Consider the following 13,211-nt stretch of genomic DNA (forward strand, 5'->3'; position numbering starts at 1 on the left):
TGTAAAGTTTTAGAGTCGAAAAAAAAATCCTTCACCACGAAAACTTGCAAAGCATTATTTTTCAAAAAAGTGGTTTTTACCGTACTTAGGTGGTTTAAATTTGGATTTCGGAAATTTTCTGATATGGAGGAAGGTCCGAGGGTCTGTTGTACAGGTCTCAAGTTTTTAGAGTCATCGCGTGTATGCTTTCCGTCTGAAAAATACGTAAATTTAGATTTTTTGGTGAAAACGTTAATAAATGAACGAAATCGTGGGGGGGCCGTAATATAAAAAAAAAATATCGACTATTTGGCGTTTTTTTTGCGCGTAAACCGTTTTAGGGACCTGTCTGACAATGCGTATAAAGTTTTAGAGTCGAAAAATAAATCCTTCACCACGAAAACTTGCAAAGCATTATTTTTCAAAAAAGTGGTTTTTACCGTACTTAGGTGTTTTAAATTTGGATTTTCGGAAATTTTCTGATATGGGAGGAAGGTCCGAGGGTCTGTTGTACAGGTCTCAAGTTTTTAGAGTCATCGCGTGTATGCTTCCGTCTGAAAAATACGTAAATTTAGATTTTTTGGTGAAAACGTGAATAAATGAACGAAAATCGTGGGGGGCCGTAATATAAAAAAAAAATATCGACTATTGGCGTTTTTTTTGCGCGTAAACCGTTTTAGTGACCTGTCTGACAATGCGTATAAAGTTTTAGAGTCGAAAAATAAATCCTTCACCACGAAAACTTGCAAAGCATTATTTTTCAAAAAGTGGTTTTTACCGTACTTAGGTGGTTTAAATTTGGATTTTCGGAAATTTTCTGATATGGGAGGAAGGTCCGAGGGTCTGTTGTACAGGTCTCAAGTTTTTAGAGTCATCGCGTGTATGCTTCCGTCTGAAAAATACGTAAATTTAGATTTTTTGGGTGAAAAACGTGAATAAATGAACGAAAATCGTGGGGGGCCGTAATATAAAAAAAAATATCGACTATTTGGCGTTTTTTTGCGCGTAAACCGTTTTAGTGACCTGTCTGACAATGCGTATAAAGTTTTAGAGTCGAAAAATAAATCCTTCACCACGAAAACTTGCAAAGCATTATTTTTCAAAAAAGTGGTTTTTACCGTACTTAGGTGGTTTAAATTTGGATTTTCGGAAATTTTCTGATATGGGAGGAAGGTCCGAGGGTCTGTTGTACAGGTCTCAAGTTTTTAGAGTCATCGCGTGTATGCTTCCGTCTGAAAAATACGTAAATTTAGATTTTTTGGTGAAAAACGTGAATAAATGAACGAAAATCGTGGGGGGCCGTAATATAAAAAAAAAATATCGACTATTTGGCGTTTTTTTGCGCGTAAACCGTTTTAGTGACCTGTCTGACAATGCGTATAAAGTTTTAGAGTCGAAAAATAAATCCTTCACCACGAAAACTTGCAAAGCATTATTTTTCAAAAAAGTGGTTTTTACCGTACTTAGGTGGTTTAAATTTGGATTTTCGGAAATTTTCTGATATGGGAGGAAGGTCCGAGGGTCTGTTGTACAGGTCTCAAGTTTTTAGAGTCATCGCGTGTATGCTTCCGTCTGAAAAATACGTAAATTTAGATTTTTTGGTGAAAAACGTGAATAAATGAACGAAAATCGTGGGGGGCCGTAATATAAAAAAAAAATATCGACTATTTGGCGTTTTTTTGCGCGTAAACCGTTTTAGGGACCTGTCTGACAATGCGTATAAAGTTTTAGAGTCGAAAAATAAATCCTTCACCACGAAAACTTGCAAAGCATTATTTTCAAAAAAGTGGTTTTTACCGTACTTAGGTGGTTTAAATTTGGATTTTCGGAAATTTTCTGATATGGGAGGAAGGTCCGACGGTCCTGTTGTACAGGTTCTCAAGTTTTTAGAGTCATCGCGTGTACGCTTCCGTCTGAAAAATACGTAAATTTAGATTTTAAGTTGAAAAACGGCAAAAAATGAACACAGGCCGTGGCCTGCCGTAGTATAAAAAAAAAATATCGACTATTTGGTGTTTTTTTGCGCGTAAACCGTTTGAGGGACCCGTCCGACAATGCGTGTAATGTTTTAGGCTCGAAAAGTAAATCCTTCGCCACGAAAACTTGCAAAGCATTATTTTTCAAATCAGTGGTTTTACCGTACTTAGGTGGTTTAAATTTGGATTTTCGGCAATTTTCTGATATAGGAGGAAGGTCCGTCGGTCCCATGTACAGGTTTTCACGTTTTTAGAGTCATCGCTCGTACGCTTCCGTCTTAAAAATACGTAAATTTAGATTTTAAGGTGAAAAACGGCAAAAAATGATCACAGGCCGTGGCCTGCCGTAGTATAAAAAAAAAATATCGACTATTTGGAGTCTTTTTGTGTGTTAACCGTTTTAGTGACCCGTCTGACAATGCGTGTACAGTTTCAGATTCGAAAAACAAATCCTAAACCACGATAACATGCAAAACATTATTTTTCAAAAAAGTGGTTTTACCGTACTTAGGTGGTTTAAATTTGGATTTTCGTAAATTTTCTGATATGGGAGGAAGGTCCGAGGGTCTGTTGTACAGGTCTCAAGTTTTTAGAGTCATCGCGTGTATGCTTCCGTCTGAAAAATACGTAAATTTAGATTTTTTGGTGAAAAACGTGAATAAATGAACGAAAATCGTGGGGGGGCCGTAATATAAAAAAAAAATATCGACTATTTGGCGTTTTTTTGCGCGTAAACCTTTTTAGTGACCTGTCTGACAATGCGTATAAAGTTTTAGAGTCGAAAAATAAATCCTTCACCACGAAAACTTGCAAAGCATTATTTTTCAAAAAGTGGTTTTTACCGTACTTAGGTGGTTTAAATTTGGATTTTCGGAAATTTTCTGATATGGGAGGAAGGTCCGAGGGTCTGTTGTACAGGTCTCAAGTTTTTAGAGTCATCGCGTGTATGCTTCCGTCTGAAAAATACGTAAATTTAGATTTTTTGGTGAAAAACGTGAATAAATGAACGAAAATCGTGGGGGGCCGTAATATAAAAAAAAAATATCGACTATTTGGAGTTTTTTTGTGTGTTAACCGTTTTAGTGACCCCTCTGACAATGCGTGTACAGTTTCAGATTCCAAAAACAAATCCTAAACCACGATAACATGCAAAACATTATTTTTCAAAAAAGTGGTTTTACCGTACTTAGGTGGTTTAAATTTGGATTTTCGGCAATTTTCTGATATAGGAGGAAGGTCCGACGGTCTCTTGTACAGGATCCAAGTTTTTAGAGTCATCGCGTGTACGCATCCGTCTTAAAAATACGTAAATTTAGATTATAAGGTGAAAAACGGCAAAAAATAAACACAGGCCGTGGCCTGCCCTAGAATAAAAAAAAAATATCGACAATTTGGTGTTTTTTTGCGCGTAAACCGTTTAAGGGACCCGTCTGACAATGCGTGTAATGTTTTAAGCTCGAAAAATAAATCCTTCTCCACGAAAACTTGCAAAACATTATTTTTCAAAAAAGTGGTTTTACCGTACTTAGGTGGTTTAAATTTGGATTTTCGGCAATTTTCTGATATAGGAGGAAGGTCCGTCGGTCCCTTGTACAGGTTTTCACGTTTTTAGAGTCATCGCGTGTACGTATCCGTCTTAAAAATACGTAAATTTAGATTATAAGGTGAAAAACGGCAAAAAATAAACACAGGCCGTGGCCTGTCGTAGTATAAAAAAAAAATATCGACTATTTGGTGTTTTTTTGCGCGTAAACTGTTTGGTGGACCTGTCTGTCAATGCGTGTAAGGTTTTAATGTCGAAAAATAAATCCTTCGCCACGAAAACTTGCAAAACATTATTTTTCATGAAAGTGGTTTTACCGTACTTAGGTGGTTTAAATTTGGATTTTCGGCAATTTTCTGATATAGGAGGAAGGTCCGACGGTCTCTTGTACAGGATCCAAGTTTTTAGAGTCATCGCGTGTATGCTTCCGTCTTAAAAATACGTAAATTTAGATTTTTTGGTGAAAAACGTCAATAAATGAACAGAAATCGTGGGGGGCCGTAGTATAAAAAAAAAATATCGACTATTTGGCGTTTTTTTGCGCGTAAACCGTTTTAGGAACCCGTTCGACTTTGCGTGTAATGTTTCAGAGTCGAAAAATAAATCCTTCACCACAAAAATTGTTCACAGGTCAGTTTTGCGGTGGTCAACGGCAATACCAATCTAATTACAGTCTGGTGAGGGCACAGAAACAGTCAGGATACATATAATAATATTATATTTATATATATTATATGGATATCGTTCAGTACCGTCGTGCCACTTCAATTACACATCGTCACTGCAGCACTCAAACATCTGCTGACCATCGGTCGTGTGTTTCCGTAACCTCATATTATTTGATATTTGATTTATTTCAATTTTTTTTATTTATTTTTACAATATATCTTGGTGAGACGACTCCTGCACCAAGACATTGTATTTTTGTACGATCGCAAAATACCTTTTAAGATTTGGATGGGGTTATTATTTTTATGCGTCTCCGATTGCGTTCGGCCGTTAGTCAGCCTCAGCTCGAGTTGCTGTCGCCACCGGGCCTCGCGATTTTAAATTGCGTGTTTCGTTTGGCTGTCTACCATGCACAGGGGGTCTAATGCGTCTCCAACGGAACGTGGGACACTCGTGAACTCGTCACACGACAGAGTGCCGGAGAACGTACGCTGGTGATTTGTCTTTAAACTCCATAGTGCATCCTCTTTTTCATACTCACGATCCTGAATCACCACATCCGAAGGTTTCACCGGAGTAACATAATTTTACGTAGGTCGTTGGTTCGTCAACAGTGAAATTGTATCTTTGTGTAATTCCATGCTGTTTAATTTAACGCTGCGAAAAACTTAATAAATTATAACGATAATTAAATTCTTATTATAATAATTTCAATAATTATAATATTAATAGTTAAAATAAATATGTCGTATTCCTATGTTGATTATAACCTGTATTTAAATATAATAGTAAAAAACTATATTATACTTATTAAATATTATATTGTTTATGTTATAACATATTAGTAACATACTATGTACTAACATAGGTAAACTTTTGTTTGCAAAAAAAAAAGGAAAATGAATAATAAAATTGATTTCTGATTTATTTTAAAATTTTGGCGGAACATTAATTATAGCTGTGTAGTGCTTATATACAAATCAACTGGATGCCGGTTACCAGCCAATAACCCACTAACAATTTGATTGTGATTGCTACTGACCAATGTCTCCTACCGTGGTTCTGATACTCTATACTAAATAGCACCAGGTCGTTAAAATCTATGTGTCCTGCGTCGTTGAACGTTTTCGTGTGTCCAGATATGTTGACATCCGTATTCCTAGATTTATCATTCAGTTGTAGGTTCTCACAAAGTATGTAGAAGAAAACCAAATTCATACACATTTTTTGAAATGTTTAATTATGAAAAATATGTCTTTTTGAAGATACTATAAAATTTATATTAGGTATTATAATAGGTTTTATACTATCATTAATATATTGCTCTACGCATAAATGTAATCAAATTGTCTGTACAATGCGCCGTACAAGACGAGTAATGTGATACACGTCATAATGTATATCTATTATATATATTATATTTATAAATATATATTTATTCGGTCATTTTAGCTTTAAATATAAGTTTTATTAGCTAATGATACTTACTAAACAATATAAATTATGTATTAATCATTCATTACCATGGACACCTGTTGGCGGTTTGAAAAAAACTAATTTTATGTATTTGTAAGAGCGTAAAAATGTGTTAGACTTGAGAAACATATGTGCAATAGCGGAAGAAAATTATTTAATGCCCCTGGGGATGAATCTTGAAATAAGCCTTTATAGGTGACAGGTATTTTTGATGGAAGTATACCTACTGGTGTATTTTCCTCTCGAACAGTTCACAAATTTTCGGACGATTAATTTTTTTTGCAATAATTTCAATAATTAGGTACTTGTGAATAGTACATCACTGATTAACCAATAATAGTTGTTATTGATTTATATGTTATGTATTTATTTTCAATTGAAACTCGAATACCATAGTACAGTTCTAGAATGGACTACCAAAAAATATTGTTCATAGTCGAATAATGTTAGGAATTAAACGCCCGTTTATTGGTTCATGGTTACGTACTTTTGTTGAATTTCCATATTCGTAAATCAAGCAGATTATGAAGTAGCAGAGATTAAGTGTGGAAATATTTCAATAATATTTCTACAAGAGAAAAAAAAAGAAAAGTAGTTAGTATATTATTGGAGTAAATTATAAGAGAAAGAATGTTTTACATAGCTAAAATATTATATGTACGTATACTTATACAAAAAAACACGTCGAGATGACAGTCGGTGCAATGTCAGAATACTCCGAATATTGCCCCATTGACTGCGTCGGAGGTATCAATCAGTACAATGCAGGAATACTCTAACTATGCACTATTGTCTGATACTAATACCGTTCGATAAGTTTTTAGGGATGTCTTTCACCTTAAATGTGCAAGTCTGCCCGGGTGGGTCTTGCTGTAGCAAGATCAGGTGAAAGACTGTTGACCTGTGGTGGGTCGTACGGCCTTTTATACTCGTGACGGAACCGCAAAGCACAATCGCCGATAACGATATAAAAATTTAATAATATAATAATAGGTATGCAAATTATACATTAATTTAAAAAAAATATAATAACAATAGTATGTCATGCAATTAAAATTATAATAATAATAAAAATAAAAATTTATAAATAATGATTATCAATAGCAAGGTATTATATAATAGGTAATAATAATAATAATAATATTAAATATGATTTAAACATATAGGTATAGTTTGAAATGTTTAAATATAAACAAATTTAGACTTTTTTTTACGAATAAAAAGTTATAAATATTTTTTAATTCAAAAAAACAAGAGTTACTTAAAACAAATACTAGACATCTATACATATTTATAAAATATATATTAAAATATAGCACGGTGTTTACATAAACTTAATAAAAACAATTATTTCCGGTAACATAGTTATCTCTCTATTGTTAATTTGTGGAATATACTAATATTTTATTATAATTTTAATTTATAATATTATTATAATAACATAAAAATATTCAATTTTAATATTTTTAAGCATATAATTGGCTCTAGTGCCTAGTTGAGTTGGTATCTAAGTCTCTATTTTCTATTCTCTATTCTTAATACTAAAATAATTACTTGTAGATGAATAATTTATATGAGAATATGCAACAACATTCAAACATCGTCATAGATGTCGAACCATTGCAGAAACTTATGTAAATATAAAAACGTATTGAACTACAATACTTAATTAATTAAGTTATTCAATTAATTCATACCTTATATGATTACATGAGAAAGATATACAGTTTAGCACATATTTTTGTAATAAGTGATGAAAATTTAATTATTGTATTTGACTGATTATGTATTAATTTTTATATAGTTATCATTGTATAATAAATTACCTATTTCAGAATTAAGGGTATTTTATAAATAGTTTTTCAATGCAACATATTTTTTATGAGTAGATAATTTTTGCTTTTACATACAATGCTAAGTTCAAATATTGATTAAGTGTTATAACTTATAAGTATTAGGAACAAAAATAAATCTTTTTTTTTCATTTAAAAATGAGTTCATCGAAATATTTGTTTAATAATAAACTTAAGATTTTACAAAATAATTTAAATCTTTTTGTGAAAAGCATTCAATGGACGGTTCTAAAATTACGGTTTTTAATATTTGTAAACATTTTACAGAACGGTTTTAAAACTCAATTAAATTAAGTACAATAATAATTATAATTAAAACTGATATATTGTTTATTATTAATAATAATAAGAAAAATTCAGTTTAATAGTTATGCAGTTTATAAGTTCATAATATTTATTTAAAGATAACAAATAACAAACATTATTTAGTTAGCGTATTATTTTATAAGCATTTATTATAAATTATAACATAAAAATTAATAAATATTTTACGTTTTATGTTATGTCCATAGCCAACATAAAAATATTAGAAATAATACTAATTACTAAACACCAAAGTACTACAAATTAATTAATAGGTATATAGCCAGTGGCGTGGCAAGGGTATAGCCAAGTGTGCCTATGAAATCATCACTCAGCTCCGAATTTAAATTTAAGCATAACTTTAGTTCAAGGGATATAGACACTGCAGATATATTTTAACGGAGCTAAGAAACAAAAGAATACCGTAAACGGTATAAACGCGAATTAAATTTGTGCTTTTTCACACCTACGTATCATTTATTACATATATATGACCCTTACGGGCTAATACCAAACTCGGTTTAGAAAAGTTTTCTGTGCCGTTACTAATTTAACCTTATACCTAACATGAAGTGATTCAGAAAAAAATTGACGAGCTTTAATATTATTAAAATTAATACAAATTAACACTGCACATAAATAAAGTCAAAGAATAAATTAAATGTCATTAATTCTATTATTTAAGTATATGAGACTTTAATTACTAATATTACAGGCTTGTGATTTTAATATAATTCTAATGATATAATATGTTAATTATTATATATATTAATACTTATTTTTTTAAATTGATTTCTTACACACAAACATTGCCACTTATTAAAATACGTAAAAAAATAGTTGGTCGACTAAACACAGACAAATGAAAACACGTTATCACGGTTACTTGATTTTAATATTATATTTTGAGGTAGTTACATAATACATGCATTATCAAAACAGTTAAATTAAATACAGACTCGTTGTCGTATTCAAATTATCTATGTATATATACTATAGTATCCACTTATTTGGGACACCACATAAAAGGGAAAGATTGGCCTAGTCCGGACATGTATCGGTTTGTTAGTTATTCGGTTAATATGCCAAATATGTCCCAATTAAGCGGATTATACTGTATATAGATATTATATTAAAATGCAATATTATAACCAGTACACGCAACACTAACGAAAATAATAATAATTTATGTACACATGCAGATTGTTAATCACCGAAAGCAACCAATTATAACATATCATGACAGTGAGGCTAGTGGCAATGGTGAAATGGATAGCGGACAGTAGTACTGCGAGTCAGACAGCGGACAGCGGTAAAAGATTAATATTAGATGCGCGTTCGAGTGATTTGGTTGGAATATAACTTTCAGCTGTGCCGATTAAGAATATCCGGTTACGATGTTGATGCGTGGACATCGACGGCGACCGGATGCAGACATTATATTATAGACATATATTAAAGACATATCTTTAACCGTTAACATAACTGACGAGGCGATAATTATTATCCATTACCAGAACCTGTGCGATGCTCTACTTGCTGCCTCGTATTTTCTGTTATCGGATATCGATGTCCGAGTTATGTCGCCGGTGATAACCGAATCCGCAGCACTTTAATCGCATGTTAATCACCACTGTCTACGCGCACAATAACATCACACACCGCATCTGTTTGCCGTCTGTTACAATCGTTACGCACAGTAAAAAAAAAAAAAAAAACGTTCGCAATATTCTTCCACCTCCGACCGGCCAAGACTTTAGAGAATATTATATTTCGAGGTGACTATGCCATATACTAAATATTCTTTTTAACCTTGTCCCGTCCGCGTACACTGTGTTATGCCATAAATAATTCGTAGTTTCAGTTATATCTAATTTTCGTTAGTCATAATTTGTTGTATATGTATTTAATAAGATAAAGCACTCGGAGAGTACCTTAAGTAAAGAATGGTAAAACAAACGACTCAATGTAATAGCGAGTTAAGCAATGTCTCGACTCCGGATACTACCAAAATACATAAGTCATGAGGATATATTTTATAAACTTAGTGTTGTATAATATCGAAAGAACGATCGCATAATAAAACATTATTATTAGAATTAATATTCAGAATAAAGTATAAACATGGTACGACATTCTACACAAATTTTCTAAAACTTAGAGATGACGGCGAATACAATTTATATGATTTTTAAATCGTTAATATATTAGTCATAAGTACCTAGCCTTGTTACTTAGATTTAATTAAATCATAATATCAATACAATCATCAAAAGTATTTAATTTATAATGTTTGTCTTATCACTATACTTATCGTCGAAAAGACAAAAAAAACGAGACAAATAACGTAATACAGCGTCGTGGTGTGCGAGCCCACCGCGTTAGTCGCCTAGTGACGGGCAATTTTCGCAGCGATCGTCAATTCACCGAAGTACACCATGTGCAGGAGAGATTTGGATCGGTTCTTATTATTATAGACCGTCGCCTCGACCCGACGGACCGTCACCACCAACGAATTATTGCCGGTGTATCATGATTGCTGATGACATGTGTGTGCGTCTCGACCCGTTGTTGTCTCCGAATGAAGAATCAGTACGACGTGTCGAAAACGATCAATAACCTGCCGGTGGCATTCACAAAAATTCAGGATCACGAGACTTGCACAAGCACACTGTAGTTGGTTGACAGTTGTTCGACTGTTTATTAAGTTATAACATATTATAATATTGTAAATTGAATCAACAATCTGCTTATTTTTTTAATATTGCGTGTTATATAATCATATAAATGTTACATTGTCACAAAAATAATATACCGTGTACTTGCGAGTAATCGAAATACTTGGTATTGTGCTATTACTTACCTGTGTGATTTACGAGAATTATGATATAGTAACTCAAAAAAGTTGAAGAGGTCCCTGAGTAAGATTAGTGAGCTCTGGTGTATGCTTAGTTAGTAGGTAGGTGTATTTATGTCAATTATATAATTTAGGTACCTACTTATGCGATTTAAAATGTTTCAATGTACGTATAGTTCAATTGAAAGAAGTGAAATATTATAATTAAAAATAAAACACTTAAAATTACAGTACAAATCAAAGTCGTCCTTTAAAAATATTATACCTATACTGGCCGATTAGGATGATAAACGTAGGTACATGCTGGCTAGTATTATAAACATCGCAATAACTGTCGCATGGAAAATGTTCGAAATTCTCGGTGCCTATGACGGAAGAAATTTATTTCGAGTTTATTTTCATTTCAACAGTCCTAGACGTTTAATATTATCAACTACATTTTCTCCACATTAAGCCACATATTAATATTAATATTAATGTACCTGTCTTATAAAATTCAACTTAATTAATAACGGCTTTAGCATCATCTATGTTGATCTACTCAATTGGTAAGTGTTATGAACATTATTCAAAGCATGATGGCACTATGCACGCAGAACAACAGCTGCAGTAGATCCGACGTACATCACACATTGTTCGGAGATATAGCAATTATAGAAGTCTTAAAAATTTTCATGAGCTAACCAGAAGACGTCATTATGGAAACACCGGAGATTGTGGAGTTGGTCAACAAAGAAAAATTATTTTGAGCTATTTGCAAGAGATATTTAAAAAGAATTGGCTCTGAAATAGGTTCAATAGTTAGTAGCTCAAACTACCGAGGAGAACTCTACTTGTAAGAATATACCCGAAAACAATTTGAAACCAATGAAAAAAATATACAACTAGATATAGGTATTAAAAAGCGTAGTACTGTCGCAGCAGTTCAAAGGGACTGATTGTACAGGAATATGTAAAAAGTCAGAAAAATCAATATTCTGTTTCCTAGGGCCGCAATTATTTACGTATTTATGTTACGGAAAAAGCAAAAAGTCGGGCATTGTGCACTTCGACCGATTGTATACAGTGACCAATTTGATTTGAGCATCGTAGCACTGTAGGTTAAATATTGATTATATTAAAAATTAAATAAAAAATCTTACAAGGTACTTAAATAATCATAATAAAACCTAAAATAGACGCTATACATATAAAATATTTTTATAATCGTTTGATTAAACGTATTATTATTTTCTACAGTTATTATGTACTATAACACACGAAATATTGTCGTTGTCTAGTCTAGGCATACGCTCCCCCTATTGGACAGGGACGACATTTAATGACAGCGATGGGCTGGAGTGCTTACCGACGAGTGACGACTATGTCGATCGAGGACAGACGGCAGTGATCACGTGTATGGACGACATTGACATATATACAATATGAGCTTCAACGGAAACCGTCGCAAATATCACGAACAAAATCATCTCGAGCTCAACGAGTTGAAACACTGCGACAACTGTACCCGCGACCACTGCCGAGGAAGCATCTTCACAGTTCTCATCGTATCAGCTGCGTCGCGTTCCGTCGTCGTCCACGTTCAACTGAAAAAGATCCACCGCTTAACTGAATTATAGGTCACATCGTTGTTGAAATCAGTGATGGTTCAGACATTTTTTCTAAGTCGAGTTTGGTACCAGATGCTTATAAGACATGTAATAAATGATGCGAGTACATGTCTTAACATTTTTAAACTTATTATACGTACACATTTAATTAAACCCAAAATAAAGTAATAATAATATTAACAATATATTTAATTTATTTTAATTGTATCTATAAATATTGATACAACAGCTTAATGTAAGGGGCAAGCCGTGGTGGGTAGATGGCATAATTGTTTATATTACCAGGTAATATTGTCTGCTCACGGCCGATCGATTGTGGCTAGTGGTTACTGCTGGTCGTCTTGAAACAGTACTGCACTAGCTGTGCGGTGATAGTGGACTGTAATTCATATAGATTTTATGAAAAACAGAATGGAAGGAGAATATGGAGTATAAAAAATATTATAAACAGTATATCAAAGTAAAAAAAGTATTGAGAATGGCGGGATAGATAATCAACTCCGACAGTAAAATCAAAATAATAATACGTAGTCGTGATACGATGTATTGATAATGATTAATCAATTATGAAAACTATTCAAAACTAAATGATAATAACAATTTACAATAATATGATAATATTCTTAACGCGTTAGGTTAGTAATTTTGTATTATCAATATAAGGTCGATTTGCACTCAAGTATTTTTTGTATTATAGGTTTTATGAATTATTTACATGTAAGGTGTGGCAAAATCTAAGTTTGATAGGTGTGTTTAAACACTTGAGCCGGGCCTGATTGGACTTTGGTTATTAAAGGTTATCTAGATCGAACTACAAACGGGTTCAATAAGCAGTGCAGTTATATATAATATTATGTCATAACACAATTTCTTATAATTATATTAAATATTTAATATTTAATAATATATGTATAATAATGAATGAATAAACATTGATAATATATC

General features: G+C 32.6%; 1 long non-coding RNA gene across 1 annotated transcript; it reads right to left on the reverse strand.

The window, feature by feature from the left end:
• Positions 1 to 9,481: 9,481 nt before the first annotated feature.
• On the reverse strand, positions 9,482 to 12,661 carry LOC113549086. The gene is made up of 3 exons (XR_003404909.1): positions 12,549 to 12,661; positions 12,005 to 12,242; positions 9,482 to 10,495 (listed from the first exon to the last, which is right to left on the reverse strand). It is a non-coding gene; the product is annotated as an uncharacterized LOC113549086 (long non-coding RNA).
• Positions 12,662 to 13,211: the final 550 nt, after the last annotated feature.

Source organism: Rhopalosiphum maidis, chromosome 1, assembly GCF_003676215.2.
Source record: "Rhopalosiphum maidis isolate BTI-1 chromosome 1, ASM367621v3, whole genome shotgun sequence".
In the NCBI taxonomy this organism is placed as follows: domain Eukaryota; kingdom Metazoa; phylum Arthropoda; class Insecta; order Hemiptera; family Aphididae; genus Rhopalosiphum; species Rhopalosiphum maidis.